This window comes from Convolutriloba macropyga, chromosome 8, assembly GCF_964194025.1.
Source record: "Convolutriloba macropyga chromosome 8, txConMacr16.3, whole genome shotgun sequence".
Taxonomy (NCBI): Eukaryota; Metazoa; Xenacoelomorpha; order Acoela; family Convolutidae; genus Convolutriloba; species Convolutriloba macropyga.
The window spans coordinates 62,684,883-62,705,075 of record NC_134475.1 but is presented as its reverse complement, the minus strand read 5'-3'; the positions used below and the strand labels follow the sequence as shown (position 1 = coordinate 62,705,075).

At 34.5% G+C, this 20,193-nt stretch overlaps 2 protein-coding genes across 2 annotated transcripts in view; one reads left to right on the top strand and one right to left on the bottom strand.

Moving 5' to 3' along the window:
• LOC142344913 (26S proteasome non-ATPase regulatory subunit 1-like) overlaps window positions 1–20,193 on the bottom strand; it is a 628,982-nt gene that overhangs the window by 516,216 nt on the left and 92,573 nt on the right. The window lies entirely within an intron of this gene.
• LOC142344906 (uncharacterized) overlaps window positions 324–20,193 on the top strand; it is a 51,826-nt gene continuing 31,956 nt past the window's right edge. Inside the window, exon 1 of the mRNA XM_075396962.1 lies at window positions 324–650. The gene's annotated coding sequence lies outside the window, so the exon portion shown is untranslated. The remainder of the gene's footprint in view (window positions 651–20,193) is intronic.

Sequence of the window (20,193 nt, the reverse complement as noted above, 5' to 3'; positions counted from 1 at the left end):
AATTCTTTGGGCATGTTATTTGTATAACTCTTTTAGATTTGAGGAAATTGATAGAAGAAACTGTGTGAGTTAATTATAATTAACTTTTGTTCGAAAATATAAGATGATTCAGCTGAAACTAGTCGAAGCAAACAAAAGCCAAAAGCCGAAAACTTTAATTAAGCATTTTTGAATTTTTCAGCCAATTTGTTACTTCAATTAAAACCATTCTCTTGATCTTATCGGCCTTCTAAACCAACTTATAGATCAGTTTTTTAAACAAAAAGGTACAATTTTTAACTGCAGGTGTCTTCGAATAAACTTGAAAGCCAAAGTTAACTACAACTAGAGTACATTAATACAAGTTCTTGGGTTGAGTCATTTAAACTTAATAGTAGTTTGTTAACTTATTTTAAGTGGTCAAATTGAGCTGAAAAATCTGACAAGCTCGAACACGAAAAAAGATATCTGAGTGTTCTAAAGTCGGTGAAGATGATTCGGTGAATTTATCAACTTCAGGTATATAAAATCATTTTTTGCTATATTGGTAACAACTCTAATTGTGTACTGAATAATACTGAAAAAATTAAAATGTGATTCTTAAAAGTTAAAATTAAGATGTGAAATTTGTTGTTAGTTATCATGGTAAAACAACATGTTGTAATATAGGGGTAAGTAACATTCTTTTGAATTATTTTTGCGTTTTATTTCCCATAGTAACAATTCCCAACCCCAGCTTAGTGGTCATATATATGCTTGCTTTAAAGCATCCACCCCTCACTCGCCCCCTCCCCAACCCCCTCAACCTCCTCACCAATTGCCCTAGGAAACCCATAATAGGGGGGGGGGGTGTAAATTTTGTGAGGGAGTTTGATGGGAAACGATCCTTACTTTCTTAATATTTATTTCGGTCTTACATCATTAAACATTCTTTTGAAAAGAATGCAATTGGGAGTTAAAATTGAGAAAACGCAGGGCTTGAAAAATTCTCAAGTTTGTAAGTATACATGAAGTCTATTATTGCTCTCGGTGAATGTCGTTTCTAAAAGGACCCTTGAATAAACTATTTCACATAAAGTAAGGAACCCTTGTCGACTTTTAGTGCAGTCCGGAAACGGCGAAACATCAGATAATGTACTCTTCACTTTGATTCATACTTTTTAAGCGTTTGCGTTTGGCTGCATTACTTCAGTTGTTCCCCCGTTGAAATTTCGCCATAAAAAACAAAAAAAAATATATAGTTTTTGATCGGTTTAGGGAAAAACGGTCAAAGCCCTTATGTTTTTTTTGTTCTTCTTGAACGGTTTTGATTGTTTTTTCGACATATGAAGTGATCGTTTTTAAACGGTATACTAAGGAGAGGAATTTGAACGTTTTTGAACGTTTCTGATCGGTCTGGTCAACAGGGGTTCTGATGAAAAATGCAGCAGGTTTCGAAGAACGAGAACAACATATTCCACTTCGATTTGGATTCTCTCTGCAAAAGTTTGACAGTGTCGTTTTGCGCTAGAGGTAGCTATTCTTTGTCCTTTCTTGAACATGATAGATGTAACATAAACACAGAAGTGGGTACAAATTTTTTGCATCGAACTTTTTCACCGCAAACCATAGCTATAAAAACAAACTCTTTTTATAACAGGTTTATATAAAATTTTGGATCTTCTCCGTTTATCCCCCCCCATCCCACTGAGCTTAGCGGATGCATATTATTTTCACCCCCCAGACGCACGTGTCATATTTTTGCATAATGAATTTCTATGTAATGACACGTGATCTGTAACTGGGGGTGCATAACGTACTGGGGGGGGGGGGGGGGGGTGACACAAATGGAAAAGATCCAAAATTTTGTATAAAGCCGTCATAAATAATTTTATTTTACGAGTGTTAGCGTTATATGCTCTTCTTAGCCAGAAACCATGCGACCCAAAAATAGAAGCAAAAGCATATTGATGATATTTTATGTGTTTTTTTTTCTGTGAATTTTTAGCTAAAACGTTTTTTTTGCTTCTGCATATCATTTTCTCTGAAACTCAGCTTGATCAGTTAAATGATTTTCACTCGAATCGGATGTTTTCAGTGCAGTTTTCTATTTTTTAACACATGATACTCTTCCAGGAAGTTATTGTTGGATTTTAAAGCTGTTGATTTCCATGGCTTCTCAACAATATGTTCCAACAAATTCAATATGTTCCAAAGGTTATTATGTTCCAACAAATTTATGGAGAGAGGCAAAATTTGAGTTTTTTTCGGCTTTCTCCTTTCTCAATTCTTTCGCACTCTCGTTTTATCAACAAATATTGAAGTTTGTCACTGAACCGGTGAACTATGTTACAATCTTCACCAAGAAACTTATGTTCTCTAGGCTGATCATGGTGCTCTTGTCGTGCTTACGGTCTTAGAAGCAGCGCGATGGGCGATATTTATAAACTAAAACTCAAAAAGGAGGAAGAAAGAAAGAGTTGTTCCCGTTGAAGAGCCCTTTGTGGTCATATGAAGCGTAGTTCTCTAATCACGGTAATAATACTTTATAAGAGAGCCATAAATTAGCAATGTCTCCACCATGGGTGCATCAGAGAAAAAACTACTCGTTGACTCTTACCTATTAGATTTTGTGTGTTGAGCCCTATGAGTTTATTTTGTTGAGTGAAACATTTTTGGCCAAATTAGCCCGAACCGACGCAAAGCAACTACTGATATTTTCAGCTCTTCTTTTCAGTATTCTAATAACCGCAGAAAATGTGGTTTTCTTTTCCGGCGCAATTTCCCTTTCATAAAAGTTTTGCATATTGTTTCTGATATCTCTCCGCACCAGTTTCAATTGACTTTTTCGCTTCTCTGTCTGATTCGGATATTAATGAAAGATACTTTTTCCAAAAATTTCACTTTTTTGCAAATTTTTTTGTAATCTTTTGTCAATCCAGACCTTTTTTCTGCTCATATTTGACTGTTTTAATGGGAGGAAAGTAATTAATAACTCAACATTTATTTCATGCAGCATCTTGTTCAGTTTTTAAGCATTATGACTGTCAGACCTACAAAAAAGGACTGCATTTTTTTCTAGAGAGCTGTTCAATTCTTTACAAAAACGCTCATCTTTTATTTTCATCATTTCCTTTTAAAAGATTGCACGCTTTCGACCGTTAGTGTTTCAGAAGAAGCCATTTTGTTTTTCACAAAGATTTTGTAAAAAAAATTCAACTGCACAACCTTCTTTCTATATACTGCTGGTCCGTACATTAGATACTTAAACGACGGGGTTAATCGCGGGACCACATGTATAACTTGAGAGTTCAACCCCTAGTTCTACTCTTGGTATATAGTTAAGTATTAAAGAAAGTTAAATGCAAATATGAATTAATAAGTTATGTTAAACAGCATCAATTATGAACCGAGCATGAAGGGATAGAATAGTTAAAGTTATTAAGACTGAGATAGTACAAGTTAGCACAAGTTGAAATATTCTAAGTTAACTTGTAACTTAGATAGAATTTAAGAGATGTTAATTTATAACTTAGAGAAGTTAAGTCAAACTTACCTGATATCCAAATTTGTGCTAAGTTAATATTTTATGACTTAGAGAGTTCTTAGTTAAGAACAAGTCACAAAATATTCTAAGTTAGAAAAATATCTCAAGTAAGCTGAGATTGAGCAAGGGAGCAATACGGGAGTATTATTTTAAATCAGAAATTATCAGGGACCAAAAAGTGTTGGTAGTTGAGCGTGCAAGCTCCTTTTATACTTGCGGACACGTGGTTCTCAAGTATCCTATTGGATAGAGATAACAGTGTCGACAGAGTTACCAAGGTTAACTTGGTGTTATCTGTGTGGCGTGATAATATCACGTCATAGTATTCTCAGTTTTAGTTAGTGATCTTAAAATAGTAGCTTATTCAAAACTACTTAGTAATTCGTTCACAGGTTAAAATGGACTTTGTCCAAATCAAGTTTGTGCTTCACGCACTATAACGTAAATTCTCAAAATAGCACTAAGATTATCAAATAGTGTTACTGAGTGTAGCACACTTCAGTACATCTATTTGATGTATAATTTTCAAGACAGTTTTCGCAAGCAACACATCTTTGTTCAGAGTTGTTTCTGAACCAAATTTCAGTACGACAAAAAACTTTTGACTCCACTCAGTCCATAAAATTTCAGAAACCATTAAAGTTTCATTTGATAAAAAGAGGGGGGGGGGGAGGAGATTTATTGAAAGTCGAAAAAAACAAATTCTAAATTTGAAAGTCACAGAAATTTTGGTTTTTCATGGTCTGCTGATTTCATATTCTTTCTTCAATTTGACAACAAAATTCTACATGCATTGAACATAAAAACATCTGCTGCAGGAACCAATCCAGTGGATTTTGTTGTTCCTACTAATTATGATCTTAGAAGTGAAGAGTAGCTTAGGCTGCTTTGAAATAAAAAAATATCAAGAAAGCAATTTGGTTTTTTGCATTTGAGTTAAGTTGATCGGGTCGGAATAGAAAACAGTTAGGATTCTGGTCAAGCATAACGTACTGGGGGAACAAACAGAAAATATCCAAAAAATCAATGCTTCCCATTGGTCCCCAGAAAAGAAAGACTGCAAACCACCGGCTTGCAGAAGCTCAAATTCGAAGCGGGGGATACTTTCGAAGCTGGGGATTAGTTTTGAACGCATACAATGAAGCATTTCTCGGTCGAATCCTTGTCGAGTACGTTGTGCTTCACTGGGTGTGTAGACCCCAGTTTACAAATTGTTTGGTTATTAACTTGCGAGTGGCAAAAATGTAGTTCTTAGTGCAGTTATATTTCGATGATCGATTGTTAGCATTTTGACTCAATCGTTTTTTCTTTACTTTTGAAACCAGGAAACAAAAACGTCAGCAATCTTGAGCAAAAAAAATCGAGAAAAACATATCTAAGTTGTGCACGGGAACGAAATATGATGCTCAGAAACATGTGCACAGAGTGACGCTAAGTGAAGACCGAGAAAATTATACTCAATCATAAAAAAATAAGCTAGAGTGATTTATTGAACAAAAGATGACATATTCCGATCTGCGGGAGTGACAAATAGGAATCTAAGGGGGTTTTATTTAAAATTTACCTGTCATCATGCAGCAGTAAGAAAGGGCATCAGTATACAACCACATTTGTTGTATGTTTCATTGCTCTCGACGAAATTTTGAAGCAATTATTGTGAACGCGTTTGTCCATTCATACAAATTTTTTGTTCGACCGTTTTAACGTTATGAGTGACTTTTTCGCCCTTGAATTTTTCGTTTCGCGTGATTTAAATTTTTCTCTCATTCGCAAGTGTTATTGAGATCAAGCCACATGTTTGAGAGCAATTCTTCTGAAGTCAATCAATTATGTTTACGAGTTTTGAGTAGCAGTTCAGGAAGCAGTAATACTGAAAAAAATTTAACAAAATAGAACAATTAATTTTCGGCCGAACAGATTTGCATAACGCTGTGCCAGAAGTTTTCTTTTATTGAAGAAATTAACACACTGAAACCAATTCTCATTCTGTTGACACTGGAGTCGGCGAATTCTAGAATGTTTAGTTTCAATTCGCCAAGATAATAGGCCCAATAAAATTTTTGAAAAAAATGAAAATAATGTATATTAAGTTTTTGCTCGTCAAAAAAGTGAAATTGTAAGAAGATAACACAGGGCGATTAAATTTAAGTACCACAGGATTAAGAATAACTAGCTATATTTAAAAAAATAAGACCGGAATTACTGTGCTCAGAAGCAGGATCAATCTAAGTACAAATAATTTGAATTAGTGGAATTTAAAACACTTAGATTTCAAAACGACCCAAGGCCCATTCAGTGCACTTCCGGATCCAATCATTTGTCGGCCAGCTACAGCTTTTTCAAAAATAACACAAAATTTTCAACTTTTTTACATACATCCACACATTTCGCTCGAGAGAGTCTTGTTAAAAACTTGAAAAAATTCCCATAATTTTGTTTGTGTAAATCAATCTTGTCAAAATGTGGCCTTCAATATTATATTGACATTAGAACCATAAAAATTTTAGCTATGTTAGCGTCAAATAAGATAAAAGTTCTTAGAGTTCACCGTTTACTTGCAAATCCTTGGGAACTACACTTGGTTAAAAATTTAAAAAAAACTGCAAATAGAGTTAACAGAAAAGCATCAATGTGGCCATAGGGTTCAAAATAGCCGCGACAAACATCAAAGTTTGAGAGATATTGTCCAACCAGTAGTTGCGCAAAATCTGGGTCAGTAACGTCACTAGTTCGAAAATGTTGGGCGCAACCAGCAACAAAAAAAATTGAACAGAATTTTTTCTCTAAGGCTTTGTTCGTAAACAAAGCAATATGGCAGGATGTTATCTTTCAATAGGCCTAAATTACTAAATTGATCACGAAAATTCGAGCTGTATTGAGATGTGAAACTAGTTATTTGTTTCAACAAAAAGTAAATAGGGTAAAAGACTTTGTATAAGATTCTTGACGAGAATGACAACTTTAACTTTGAACAAAAGTTAGATTGATTTAATGGGTGGACATTGCGGCGCCATTGACTATACTAAACTCTAGTAACGAAAAGGCAACGAAATTGATAGGTTTTAATTACCAAATTATTCATAGCGATCAAAATTAGAGACTGAAAATGTTTTTGATGAATTGAAGAGGAAGCCAAAATATATAGTAAGCTGATCACGCAGCGGATCAAAAAAATCTGGTTATGTTTTGAACAGACAATCATTTCACAATATCTTGTCTGAGATATAGATGGCTAAATATGGCAACATAGTAATTTAAGAATGAGCTAAATGAATTGCATTAATATTAAGGAAAAGAGGAAATGACATCTAGGAATGTCATGGCCGTAAGATACTTCCCCTTTGCAGGGGAAACTGAAAAACATTACAAAAATTAGGTAAAAGAAAATCAAAACTAATTTTAATACTCGGGATATACAAAATTTTAAATATTGTATATTAAAGAATTATAATTAGGATTCAGATTTTAGCAGTCTATAAAGTATCATTATCTTCGTTACTTTGTTCTGCCTCTAAAACAGACATTTATCTGTTTTTGCAAATTCGGGTGTGGATCAGATGTCCACCATTCATCTGGGTTTCTTGAAGAGCAACAAGAGCCAAAACTGTTAGCGTAGTGTCCAAAATAGGGTAATTATAGCGCTCAGTATATTGAATGTCTTCAAAGAGCGTCAATGTTTGTGCCTTCTTTCATCTTTTTTCGTCTCTCACTGCAACATGTTGTTTAATAAAAAGCTGAGTCCAGCGTGTCAGTTGATAATTTGGCTTCTGTTTTGGTCGATCGTAGGTTTGGCGTGAACTGCTGCACTGGTTCTGAAGTCTAGGTAGGTTGGGGAATTGCGATTGGTGTGTTAGAAGGAACATTTGCAATATACATTGTGTCTGCCCTTTTAGCGAAAGCGTCATCGTACAAGAGACTTCAATTTGACACTCGAATTTTTATCGAACAGGCTACGTTATTGGCTGTAGAAATGCAAGGGCGTGTTGAACATACACTAACGTTGTCTCTATGCCTTTTGCCTGTTTAGTTTTTGCCCTGTAATTTTCTCAGAGGATCCCATTTGTGGTTGCCTATATTTTATTCTAAGGTCCTCTCTGTGAACTTTGCGGGGCCTTCGTTAATTGTATTATATCAGGTCAGTGTTACGCTCCAATTTTGTCTGTTGACATTTATTCGCGTTAGTTTTGCGTGCCATTTTTACTTGCACACTTCTTTTCGATCGAGGAATTTTCCTAGTAGAATTTTTTTGACCACCTTAGTCGTGTCCCACCGTCCTGCATTTGGGCTTTCATTTCAATTGCGCGGTTATTTGCAGTGCAAATGAAACGTTTCTTTTCGGTATTGCTGCAAATTCGCGTATCTGGCAACTGAGCATGAACTGTGTGCTCTTGTCTAAATAACCGTTTACTACTTTTTTTGTAATTTAAATTTTTACTGTCTGGCTTTGTTACTATATTTGAAAAAAATGCTTCATGATCTACGGAAATCTTCTTTAAATGGTGTTAAAATTTTCGTTTTTGGTTTGCGTATTTTTAATTAATGAATTATTGCATGGAGTGTATGAGGAAGATTGAAAACTTTTTTTAAAAACATTAATAATCGTTGTTTAACAGCTTAATGGCTCTGTGCGTATATGGCTTAAATATTGTTGTCATTGCAAAATTTTTTGAATCTTTTCCCATTCACGCGATTAGCTTGATCAAAAGTAATTGATCTGGGAACTCCTTTATTATATATATATATATATATATATATATATATTTTATATATATATAAATATTTATACATATATATATATATATATATATATATATATATATTTATGTATATATATATATATATATATATATATTTATATATATATATATATATATATATATATATATAAATATATGTGTGTGTGTGTATATATCAATATCTATATAATCAGATATGTGTATATACATAAATACATATATTATTTATATATATAATAGTAGAAATTTTTTAGATTATTAGTAGAAGCGTGGTTAAAAATTTCAACAGTTGGACAGTTGGACACTTTGAATATCTGTCAATAGCTATTGAGAAATCTTGCTCAATGCTTTTCTGATTAATAATAGCCGCACCAAAAAGTATATGGATTTCTTAGGATTTTGTTGTTAGTTTCTCTGCAATTATTTAATGTTGAGCAGTCATTACGTGGAATGACAAGCTTTAATTTCTTACAGACTTGCATGCATGCTTTTGGCATACTCGTTTTGGACAATGTATCTCAATGGAATTATGGCCACTGACATTTTCAGTGGGAGATAGCTTTGCGAGCCACTTGGATGAGTTGAAGGAATTTCTTCCAGCGCAGTTTTTTTGTGGTTTCAGAGTGTCTATTCTCTTGTCAAAACACAATCATCCACTTTCAAGAATCAAAACTCTTCAAAGACAGTTGATGTATGGACTGATTTCTTTAAGTATTATTTCGTCATTTCTGGTAACACAGTCGCGTACCTCCCTGACCAAAGCGTCCTTACTCGTCAGTATGACTAACAAGTTCCTTCTTAATATTTTGCCTCTTAGTTCCGACACCTTCTTGCGCTCCAACTAAATTAGAAAATTTTTTGACGAACTCGTGCCATTTAATGGGTTGGCTGTTGTGTTTGCAGGTGAAGAGTCCGGTTGAATTTCTGTTTCAAATGTCACTCGACTCTTAGCAGGTTTGGATGTTTCCGTAGAATTGGCATGTGGCGTTATGGAACAATTTATTGATTTAAATTTAATTGAGTGACAGTTTTGTGATCGTTGATTGCAACGCCAATTCGGGGCAAAAAATGAGTGTGTTTTGTTTAATCTGTATTAATACTTAGAATTTTATCTTCTCGAGCTTATTAAAAGAAATTTAAATTGGTTGTGTGACTTGCGTATGAATATGGTGGTTTTTCAGTTTAACTGTTCAAATTGTTGAAATTCTCCTAATTGTGACTTTTACAGCAAAACGGCAATTAACAGAGAAAAAGCTATTATAATTGAGAGAGTTAATGCGGGCTTTTTATTTTCAAATGATATAGAAGTGTGCGATTATTCCTACTTGATTTTTTGTATAGAGTTTTTATTAGAAAAAGTTATTCTTTAAGCAAATGGCTAAATTTGTTTGAAAATTTGATGTTGTGATGTGATTAATTCATTGGAAATTAATAAAATAGTATTTTTGGTAGGTTGAGATTGTGATGCACATCCGGGTTAACATTTGCATGTGGTAATTCGTGATTTTATATGTCAGGGAAAAAGTTTGTTGTTGATAATTTAGGTTTCAAGATGTGTTAAATGAGTGCCAATTTTTCAAATTAGTGGTAGCAATGAAATGTTAATCAAATTTAGAGATCTTTTTGGCTTTCTCAAATCGATTACGGGAAATCTAATTGACGAGACCAATTTTTTCAGCCAATAATCGCTCAATTATTTATTTATCAAGAAATAATTGATCTAACCTTCTGGCTATTGGATTGTTGTACGGTGTGTTCTTTTCTTGTGTTCTTTTAAAATTGAGATTAACACCCAATGATCAGCGATGACAGTGAATTTTTTGCCGTATAGGCAGTATTTTGATCATTTGACCATACTACGCATAAAAGTTCAAGTTCATTAACGCTGTGTCTTTCTTTTGTAGAGTTTAAAAATTTGGATGCAAATGCTATAGGTTTTCTTTACTTTTGTTAGTTTGTTCTAATCCAGGTTCGAGTATTGATCTCGATTCGACGCATAAAAATCTCACTCATAGTTTTCAGTGCTTTTTGCAAATTTGTTCAGAAATTCATTGAAAAGTTTTTCGTGTTCCTCTGTCTCAACAAGTTGCGTAAAGTATGCTAGGAGTGGAGGTAGAGGGTGCAAAATTTGTGCTAGCTAAGGTATGAACTTTTTGATGTAGATAGTTGAGCCGACGAACGATAATAATCTTTTTAGCGTGTTTGATAGTGGAAAGGCTAAATTTACGGCTTCCTTCGACTTGAGGAGTAAAATTCTGGACTAAGAAATTTTGTGGCCCAGCCATTTATTTCAAGATTTTGCGAAATGGATTTTCGGTAAATTGATGTGTCAAATTTTTTCGCCTATTTGCTCTAGGCAGTTGTTAAAATGTTTCAAATATTTGTCTTTAGATCCTATTCTAACCTCTATGACGTCGTCCATAAAACAAAAATTTTTTGTAGTCTAAAAAGAGGATAGTCAAGTGCTTCTTGAAACTCTGCCAAATTTACTCTTTAGACCGTAAAATCCAGTTTCAATTGTATATGTGACTGCTGATTTTCTACATACGATAAAAAAAATTACATCTTTTGATGTATCTTCATGCAATTGGAGTTGACCATTTGCACAGTTTAGATCAGTTGTCAAAATATCTGCCTGATGGCAGTTTCGGTTTTCAGTGAGATGTTGTGAAATGGAATCGATGAGAAATTTTTTCTGAGCAATTGATATTTTTATGAATAGGTTTATTCAAAACTTTGGAATCTAAATCCAATTTAATTAATTTACTTTTTTCCAGAATAATGACCATAAATTATAATAATTTTCATCAGAACACTTTGAGAACTTTTTGATGTGGCCCATTTTCTGGAGGCGAATAAATCAATCCATAGTTTTTCGGCTGCATATTTCTCAGATTGCGTCTACGTTTTTGATGCTTTGCTGTATAACTTTTGAGGAACTTTGATTTTGCAACTGCCAATTTGGGTAATTGAAATTTTGAAACTAGACCAGGAAGTTGCGATGCGATCGACTGATTTATTGGGCACTGTGTGGAATTAGTGATTTTATCAATAGATTTACCATTATGTGGCTTTTGCTGCACAAATGCGTGTTACAGGTCTTTGAAGAGATTACAAGTCCCGCTATGACATTGCTACCCTTCTCTACCATTGCCAGTACTGCGTCTGTGCTTTCCATGTTGTCAAACTTGACGCAGAGTGGAAGTCCCTACTTTGCCACATTTTTATTGGTTCGTTAGCAAATGTTTTGAATTCCTAATCGACGGGAGTTTTGGTACACTCTGCGGTTGGAGCAATGCCTAGAGTGTTTTTGGCCAAATTTAATTTGATGATGCGGCAAACACTTTTCGAGTCTATAATTGCTTTTCTTAGAAATTTACTGAAATCTATGGTTATTTTCAATGCATCCACTTTAGTAGTTATGTCGCTGGAAATTGCAAAAAAGTAGTCTTCTGAATCACTATCATAAGCACAGTCGTATACTTGATCATAGAGCTTGTAATAACTGCTGTCTTGACTCACAATTTCCTCTTCATTATCATCAATTGTTTGGTCGTTCTCTCTCTGGCTGACATTTGCTAGTTGAGTCGGAATTTAAAATTATTGCTTTTGTTGTCTCTTTGGTTTGCAACACTTTTTGGCAAAAAGATTAGCAATTTCACAATTATTACAGGTTTTTTCGTTGAGCGGGACAATTCTGTCAGTAATAGTTTTTCCATTTTTGACCACATTTGCGGCAATTAAAAGTTGATCAATTTTGAGCGAAACCTTTTGCTTTGTGGTTGGTGTATTGGCTGTAGGTATTTGAATTACATTTTCTATTTGCAAATTTTGTCAGCAAAATCTCCCTTGGTCTATTTCATTTACTTTATCAAGAGCTTTTTGTGGCAATATTGTTTCGCGGACAAGGTTTTTTGTGTGTCGAAAACAATCATATTGGTGACGAAGATATCACGTTTGATTGAATCCTCTTCATCACCCAATCTGAGTGATCCTTCAGACGACCGTGGACATTTTCAACCGCCTCTTCTTTTTGCTATTTCGAGAAGAGGAGAGCGTATCGGTCATACGCTATATTTATTTTTCGTATAAATGACTCCTCCATAGTTTTCCACAATCGTTCTCTTAACTGTATTTCAATTGCCAAATGAAGATGTTTGCCATTGAAGATACGTCTCTCGTATGTGAAAATAGGATAAAAAAAGAATTGAAATAGTTCTCTTATCGTAAGTGACCAGGGGATCATTTCAACGGAAAATTCTAGTTTCATCCGCTTTTGCTGCGGTTTTGAAAACTGACTTTCAGTTTTGCGTTTTGAGTAATTTTGTCCCGTTCCGACAGTTGGTTGTGTCTCTCGATTTGTTGCTCTTAGACCGGTTCGTCAAGGTAGACAACTGTTGTAGGTGGATGGGATCTGGAAGCAATTCATCGAGATTTTCTTTGAAAAGTCAATTTTCTTTGAACAATCCATTTTTCCCAAGCTAGTGGAGACTTATTTGTTGGCTTCTCCCGGAATGCATCAAGGTGAAATAGAATTCTTTTACTGACAGAGCCATGTGCTGCATAAGCAGATTGACATAGAAGCACTCGCAGTAGAATTGCTTCTGTTTTTATATTGATTGGAACTCTTGACGCAAATGACAGTTTTTCCTTGGTACGAAATTTAGATTATTTTTTGCGGAATCATTGCGGCCCAAATGACTATTCTCAACCTTAGTTAAGAAAAAGCAGCAAAATTTACCAGTTTTGTTTAGCAATTTAATTATAGCGATCAAAATTAGAGGCTGAAGTTGTTTACAGTGAAGTGAACAGGAAGCAAAATTAAAAAAAAGGTGATCATGCAGCGTAGCAACTCAAAATGGAAACACAAAATTTTTTCTATGACATAAACAGACATTCAATTCACACTATCCTGACTGAGATATAGATGGCTATATATGGCAACGAAAGTATAATAAGAACGAACTATATAAACTGAACTAAAATTTATGGAATTATGGAAATTACATCTAGGAATGTCATATCCGTATCAGACTTCCCCTTTGTGTAGAAGTTTTAGAGCATGATAAAATAAAGTAAAATAAAATCAAAATATTAAAGCATATACCCGGGATATATAGAATTTGAAAGAATATGTAGTAAATAGTTATAATTGAGATTCAGATTTTAGCAGTCTATGAAAGATCTTTCCTTTTGTTACTTTTTTTCAACCGGCCTCTGAGACATACTTTTTATCTCTTTTTTGGCAAATTGGGGTGCGGTTTAGATATCCACCGTTCGCTTCGGTTTCTTGGGGAGCAATTCCCTAAAAAGTGTTGGCGTAGTGTCCAAAATAGGCTCAATATAGCGCACTGGATTTTGAATGTCTTCAACGAGAGTTTGTGTTTGTGCTCCTTCTTTCATATTTTTTCTTCCCTCACTGCAACGTGTTGTTAATTTCAAATTTGAAGTTTGAAGTTTGAAGTCGAGTGCTGCACTGATTCCGAACTCGAGGTAGGTTGGGGAGTTTGCGTTGCGATTATACAAGGGTGGATCACCTCTTTATTATTACTTATCTTTGCAAAAAAAATCCCTCAATTGTAATCATAGAGTAACCCATAATTTGGTGAAATATTGCAGAGCAATACTACAAATGCAACAGAATTTTCCGGTATTTTTAAGACTTCCTCGTAGAGATGTGCGATCCAAACAAGCACTGTTTACACGCCTTGAGATTCGGACAGGGTTATCAAATCATCTAGATTCAAATCACTTGAGTCACTTGGGAGTTTCAGACCCATCTGAGTGCACTGGGGTTTCCAGACCCAGTTGGGTTGCACTCTGGGTTTGCCAGAACTGCTTGGGATGCGAACTGGGGGTTACCCACAATTAATGTTTAATAACTGAGGTAACAGTGACAATTAGTATATTGTTTTTTTTTTAAAAAAAATCGTAATTCTTATATATTTTTTTTTGAGCTCTTTGTCAAAAAAGATTATTTTCTTACAAAGTTCAACTTAGCAACGCAAAACAATACTCGGTCTTTAGCGCAGTTTTTACCTGTCGTCAACTAATTCTGTACAATGTTTTTTGAAGCAGTCTCCTCAGGGGGCAAATTAATACTTCCTTTTTTGGTCACTGTCTGTTTTCCTGACTGTCCTCAGACTTGTTGCCTGACTCTGTCGCTGGGCCGCGCTTTACCCCCAGTGCGCGACTCAAGTCGACCTGATCAGAGGTTTAGTCTCGCCACGTTTTTATTTGTCAACAAAATGAGAAATATGTCACGGTATTTCAATTATCATGTTATGAAAAGCTGCTTTTTCTAATTTTTTGGAGCTTTTTGAAATTTTGCTGCTTTTATGGCTGTGGGCATGAAGTTAGGTACTGTTTCCAACAATTACATATTTGACAAGTCCCATGCCGGAAGAGGAATTACATGTGCCTGTTTGCAAAATCACCTGTGCACGGCTACAGAATTTGCGTTGAATTGATCGAATGTCCTCTAAATTTACATGTTCACGCAACTAACAGGAAAATAGAAAGAATAAATCCTGCGATTGCTCTTTGCTCTTGATAGACATGTGCGTATGTTATAGTTACAGTGTGCTTTGTACACAAGGGTGGAAAACGAAAGAACTATATACTTTTGGTGGTATAATTCTTCATTCTCACAGCAAAAGTCCGACCGAATTCTATCTTTCTATCGCGTGTATTTCAGTTCGCATTTCTGTCTACTTTGCGATCGGCATTTTAACGGGTAATAGGTCATTCAGCCACTTTCTAGTTTTAAAAGACAAAATGTTAAATCCACTTCCAGTTTCACAACCACACGGAAAAAGGCCTCGTTTATTTATCCATGTAAACTCATTTCTGCTCGTTGTTTGTCTTAGTAACTGTTCCCAATATTCCTTGCTTCATGTGGAAAAAAATTTTGTGTCTCTGTCTTACCATTTTAGGCCTGTAGGCTGAATTTGAAGGAAAATTTGAAATCCCGATCTATGATGTCAATACATATAATTAGACTTCCTATATTCGGATTTGCATATACTCTCTCGGAAAAGTATAAGAATTATTGCGTCGTGTCAACAGATCCGAAATTCAGTTCTTTAGTTCTATAGTTCTCTAGTTCAGACTTGTAATTTGCTCTCGTAGCCTATATTTCAAATTGTATTTCTAAGCATACAAAGAATTTAACAGTATGTTTACATACAAGGGTATGTAATAAATGTTCCGATACCATGAAAGTATAAATTTCTGCATGAAACCATTATGGCAAGAGATATATAGCCACATGACGTATGTTTAGCATACAAAATGATGTATTTTATGGGCTTTTAATCTTCACAAGTAAGGACAAATGTTGATCGCTTAGAGCGAAGTCCAAAATCATTCGTTTGCAGAATTGTTTAAACATATACAAACTCACTAGGTTAAGTGCCTTCTTTAATCAACGTTTTGCTTCTTTGGATCACGATGACGTCAGTTTCGTTCAGCTTGCGAATCATTTCTTTTATTCATTCAGACTGTCTGTTGTAAAATTTAGAGGACAAATGAACACAGTCACACATCCCATTGCCGTGATCTTGTGATCTACACGCATAGAATATTGTTATGCAACAATGAAGCGGATAAAATGTTTCTTATTGACGCTTATGAAAATATTTTTGACTTAAGTGTTCTATTAATATAATGATAAAAACAGCGTTGACCGTTGCATATATATGCAAAGCTGTGCAGCGTAAACTGACGTTCAAATTCAATCTGTATTAAATTCTTGATGTTTTTAAAAGCTAGAGGTCATAAAAAAAGTTTTATAGCTGTCAGTTTAGGAATCTTGTTTAATTGTACAAATCGCATCACATCGTCAGGCTAGAGCCAAAGTCGACTTTGAGATGATGTTACGATTTGACATCCATTTTTAAAAATTTTGAAATTGATGAAACCTACAGCAAAGGAGGACATTTTTGCAGTAATTTTGACATTTTTTCTCCAACAGTGGAACGTTCACCCAAAATCAATATTTTGACAAGTGAAATAATTTCGAAGACTCATGACACAAAAAATTAATTCACAAAAGAGCTAAATTATGCTGTATTCGAATGTTCCACTCAAATCAAAAGATCTGTTTTAGAGTTCATTCTGATAAAAATCTCGAAAGACTGGAAGTTGTATTTAATGAAAATAAATCTACAGAATCTCAGTTTTTAGGAGTATAATTTAGCCCGAGACATTTTGTTTTGATAAAGAATTCGGGTCCAAATCAATTATTTTAATATATCCTTTTCTTTTTTAATTCATCTCGTCTTTTCTTTGAAAAAAAACATACAAAACGCCAATAAGACCACGATGGAACTCATCGCGAAAAAATCATTTCTAAATTTTAGGTCATAAGCAATAACTGATTTTACCTGTTAATTGGGATCTTTTCTGTTAGCGCCCCCCCCCCCCCCCCCAGCCTTATATAGCCGTTAAATTTGCACCCCCCAAGATCTAAGTTTTCGCGAATTATAAGAGCGGTATTTGCATTTCATTGAAACAAGAGTGTCTAGGTAGATTAAAGGCGCTTTTAGAATAGTTTCTTTAAGAAGTTTTAAAAAATCAAGACCTTATTGTAGCCGATAAAACCAAAAATGATCTAATACAGAAATTTTTATTGATGCTTACGTTATATGCAACAAAATTTGGTTGAATACGTAATACGTTCAAACCATAGCCGTGCTAGCTTTTAGTAAATGCATATTGCTCATATATGTTCACGTATAAGATTACTTAGCTTTAACAATATGTATACACATTTATAAATGGGGGTGCCAAACTAAGCGGGGGGCGCTAGCAGAAAAGATCCGTTAATTGTACCAGTGGTTCAGTTAATACAAATAAATCAAATTTAGCTACTCGTCAGCCAATAAAATCTAATATTACTTTTTGTGCAGATTTCTTGTTACCCATTTCGTTATACATTTTTGCAAACTCACTGAGAAGCAATTTTCTCGTGCCTTTTCGGTTGAGATTGTTTGTTGAAGTTTTTTAGAACTTAACCTTAATGGATATGTTTGCCTGGTATGGACTTTGTTTGTTTCTGAGTGATCGCATGATGCAAGAACTTCAATGTGTTTACGAGGTGCTGGTCTGTATGTAGTTGAGGACGTTTTTGAAAAAGATTTCGTGTTTAAAGGGCACACGTTTTCTTCTTTCAAGTATGAGGCTAAGACAAGATTGATCTTTTTTTCGAAATCAAAAGCTTATCATCAATTAGCATTATTTTTGTCAGTGAACGCAAAAACAAAACAAAATTTTACGCTGTTTTTTTTATATGATTTCGAGAAAAAAAGGAAAAGTGTGGGAGCAAAGTACAGCCTTTTTTAAACATGGCCTTTTCTGTTAAGATAATAAATAACCAGCGATTTTTAGTCGTTCTTAAAGGTAGAAGAGGCTAAGTGTTTCTTGTACGCTAGAAAAACTGGAGAATAAAAATAAAAAAAATAACTTTTTTCCAAAATGTTTTGAAATAATTTGAACAAACAAAATTTGGGTTCACTGTATTGATAGCAGAAAAAAAGTTTTACAAAAATGAAATGCAGCTTTTTCCCAATTGTGCGACAGTTCTATTTGATTTGATGTGATCATTTCATAAGACAATTATAAACGTGTTTAAAATTAAAAGGGCAAAACTAAGACATCCAAAGCAATATTTTTCAGAATAAGCAATTTTCTGAGATGATGAACTAAATAAACCGTTTTCTTATCTTATTAGTATTGTTTATGAATTAATTATTATAATTATGGTCACCATAGAAAGTTATGTTGACTATTTTAAACCTGGTTATCAGCGTTTACGACAAAAAACGATGCAAATTTGCTTTTTGGATTTTTTTTGGAAGTTAAAGGCATCATAGATGCTTAATTTTCTGCAGTTATGAAAAAATTGGTTTCTAGTTAATCTCCAAGGCTAAAAAGTTTAAAAACAAGATACTTTTTTCTGCGGTCAAACCAGGGGCCGTCTTTGGATTGATTCTAGCATCTTTGTATTTTGTTAAATATAATTGACTCTCCTTTTGAGTCTTGTTTCTCAATCATTATTGTGATCAGTTGGTTGTTGATATATGTTTACGTCATTTTGTTTGGTCTTCTTAACTCCATGGGATTCAGATACATGCCATATATCTGAATCCCGTGGAGTTCAGAAGACCAAACAAATTGGCATTAACATTTTTCAACAACAAACTGATGAACAATAATGATTCGGGGGAAAGTGGATTCCACTTTTCAACTTCTAGCTTAAAAGTGAAAAAAAGAAAAACACTGACGCGAATTCCATTTAGGCCACTGCCTTTTCACTCTCGAAGTTTGTTAGTACGTTTCACGCGTACAATGTTTTAATGGAAATGTGGTTAAAAAATTGAGTTAAATCTACTCGCAAAATTTGGTACCGGTATACGCCAGTATTGTGTTCAGAAACTACGGAACTTTACTAAAAGTACAAAAATTGTCATTATTCGATGGGAATTTTTTGTTGGACACGGTCTTTGATCGGGTTATTGGCCACCTATGGGTTTTATACAATTTTCATAGATCTCCCTACCCTTTCCTGAATTAAGAGAAGATTGCTAAATTTGAAAGAAATGGGCTTTACTGCCTGTTTACGCCTGGGTTAAAACTTCAGTATTTATCACTTGAAAGACACTGACTTCGATTGAAACGACGACTGTTTGAGACTCAAGGAAATTACAAGAAAATCCCCCAGTTTGAGGGACAAGTCGAACAGAGGCTCCAATTTGAACTAAATTGCGAACTTAATCCTATACCTAGCGAATATAGTCAGACAAATAGGGCGGTTGATTGTCTATCACTATCCCCTCCCTTTCCTCAGTCATTGACCGTTTAACCTTCGCGTGTTACCCGTTACTTCATGTCGAATGTATTTACTTCCTGTCTCCCTTTAGGGCGCCTGAACAGATTGGTGAACCTATTTCGCAGAACAGGCTAGACTTTTTTCCTCTCAGACCTCATAACCTCTAAATTTTTCGCTAAAACAGTCAAATATGACGCCAATATTAGTTCACGCCACCATTTTGAATAGTCACAATTTCAGAAGTTTCTAGAACGCAATTTTTAATTAGCTCAAAAAGGTAGTTGGGTTTTATGAATGGCGGCTGAAAAAAACAGTAAATTTGAGGTTTTAAACAGTATACACGTTCTGCAGGCTGCTAATTTGTGTGGGCCTTATGTATGGCTTTAAGTCTTCACAAAAAAGTAAGAAAAGCCTTCAACATGGCGCTGTATATTCTTCACCTTTTTCAATTCTGTGCTAATTATCCCATTTTTCAACGTTCTTGTTCTTCAATATAAAACCGAACGTACAGCATACTTGAATTGTATTTTTCGTTCGCTCAGAAGTCAAACAGAACTAATAACAGACGAACGTCAAAACGAACAATCGAGCAGTTTGAACGAGCGATCGGCTAACATTTTGATCGCTACGGCTCCAAATTCTTCTCAAAGTGACTACTGTAGCTTGAAACATTCGAGCCACAACCACCATTACAATACCTACCATACCATACCACCACCACCACCAAATACAAACTCCACCATTGTAAAATGTATATATTGCAACGAAACACAAAATATATAACGCTCCCTCTTTAAAAATAGTACATACACCATTGAGATTGTTAGCCGAAAGCCTGTATACATTTTCAGGCGTAATATATTTAAACTCAAGTCGTGTACACAACTGGTAAAGCAAACAAATTTACTGAACTATAATAGCGATCACCAGTCGTTCTAACTAGATTTTCCTGCATAATTCATATTACTTTGCTGAAGTATACCAGCGTTACGTAATTAGTTACATGAACTTAATTTTGCCTGCTTGTTTGCCCAAAATTGAGTCGACCAATTTCTGAATAATCGACCTTCAAAATCTCAGGTGAAAATATAAATTTTTCATCGTGTTCGTTTCGCCTTATA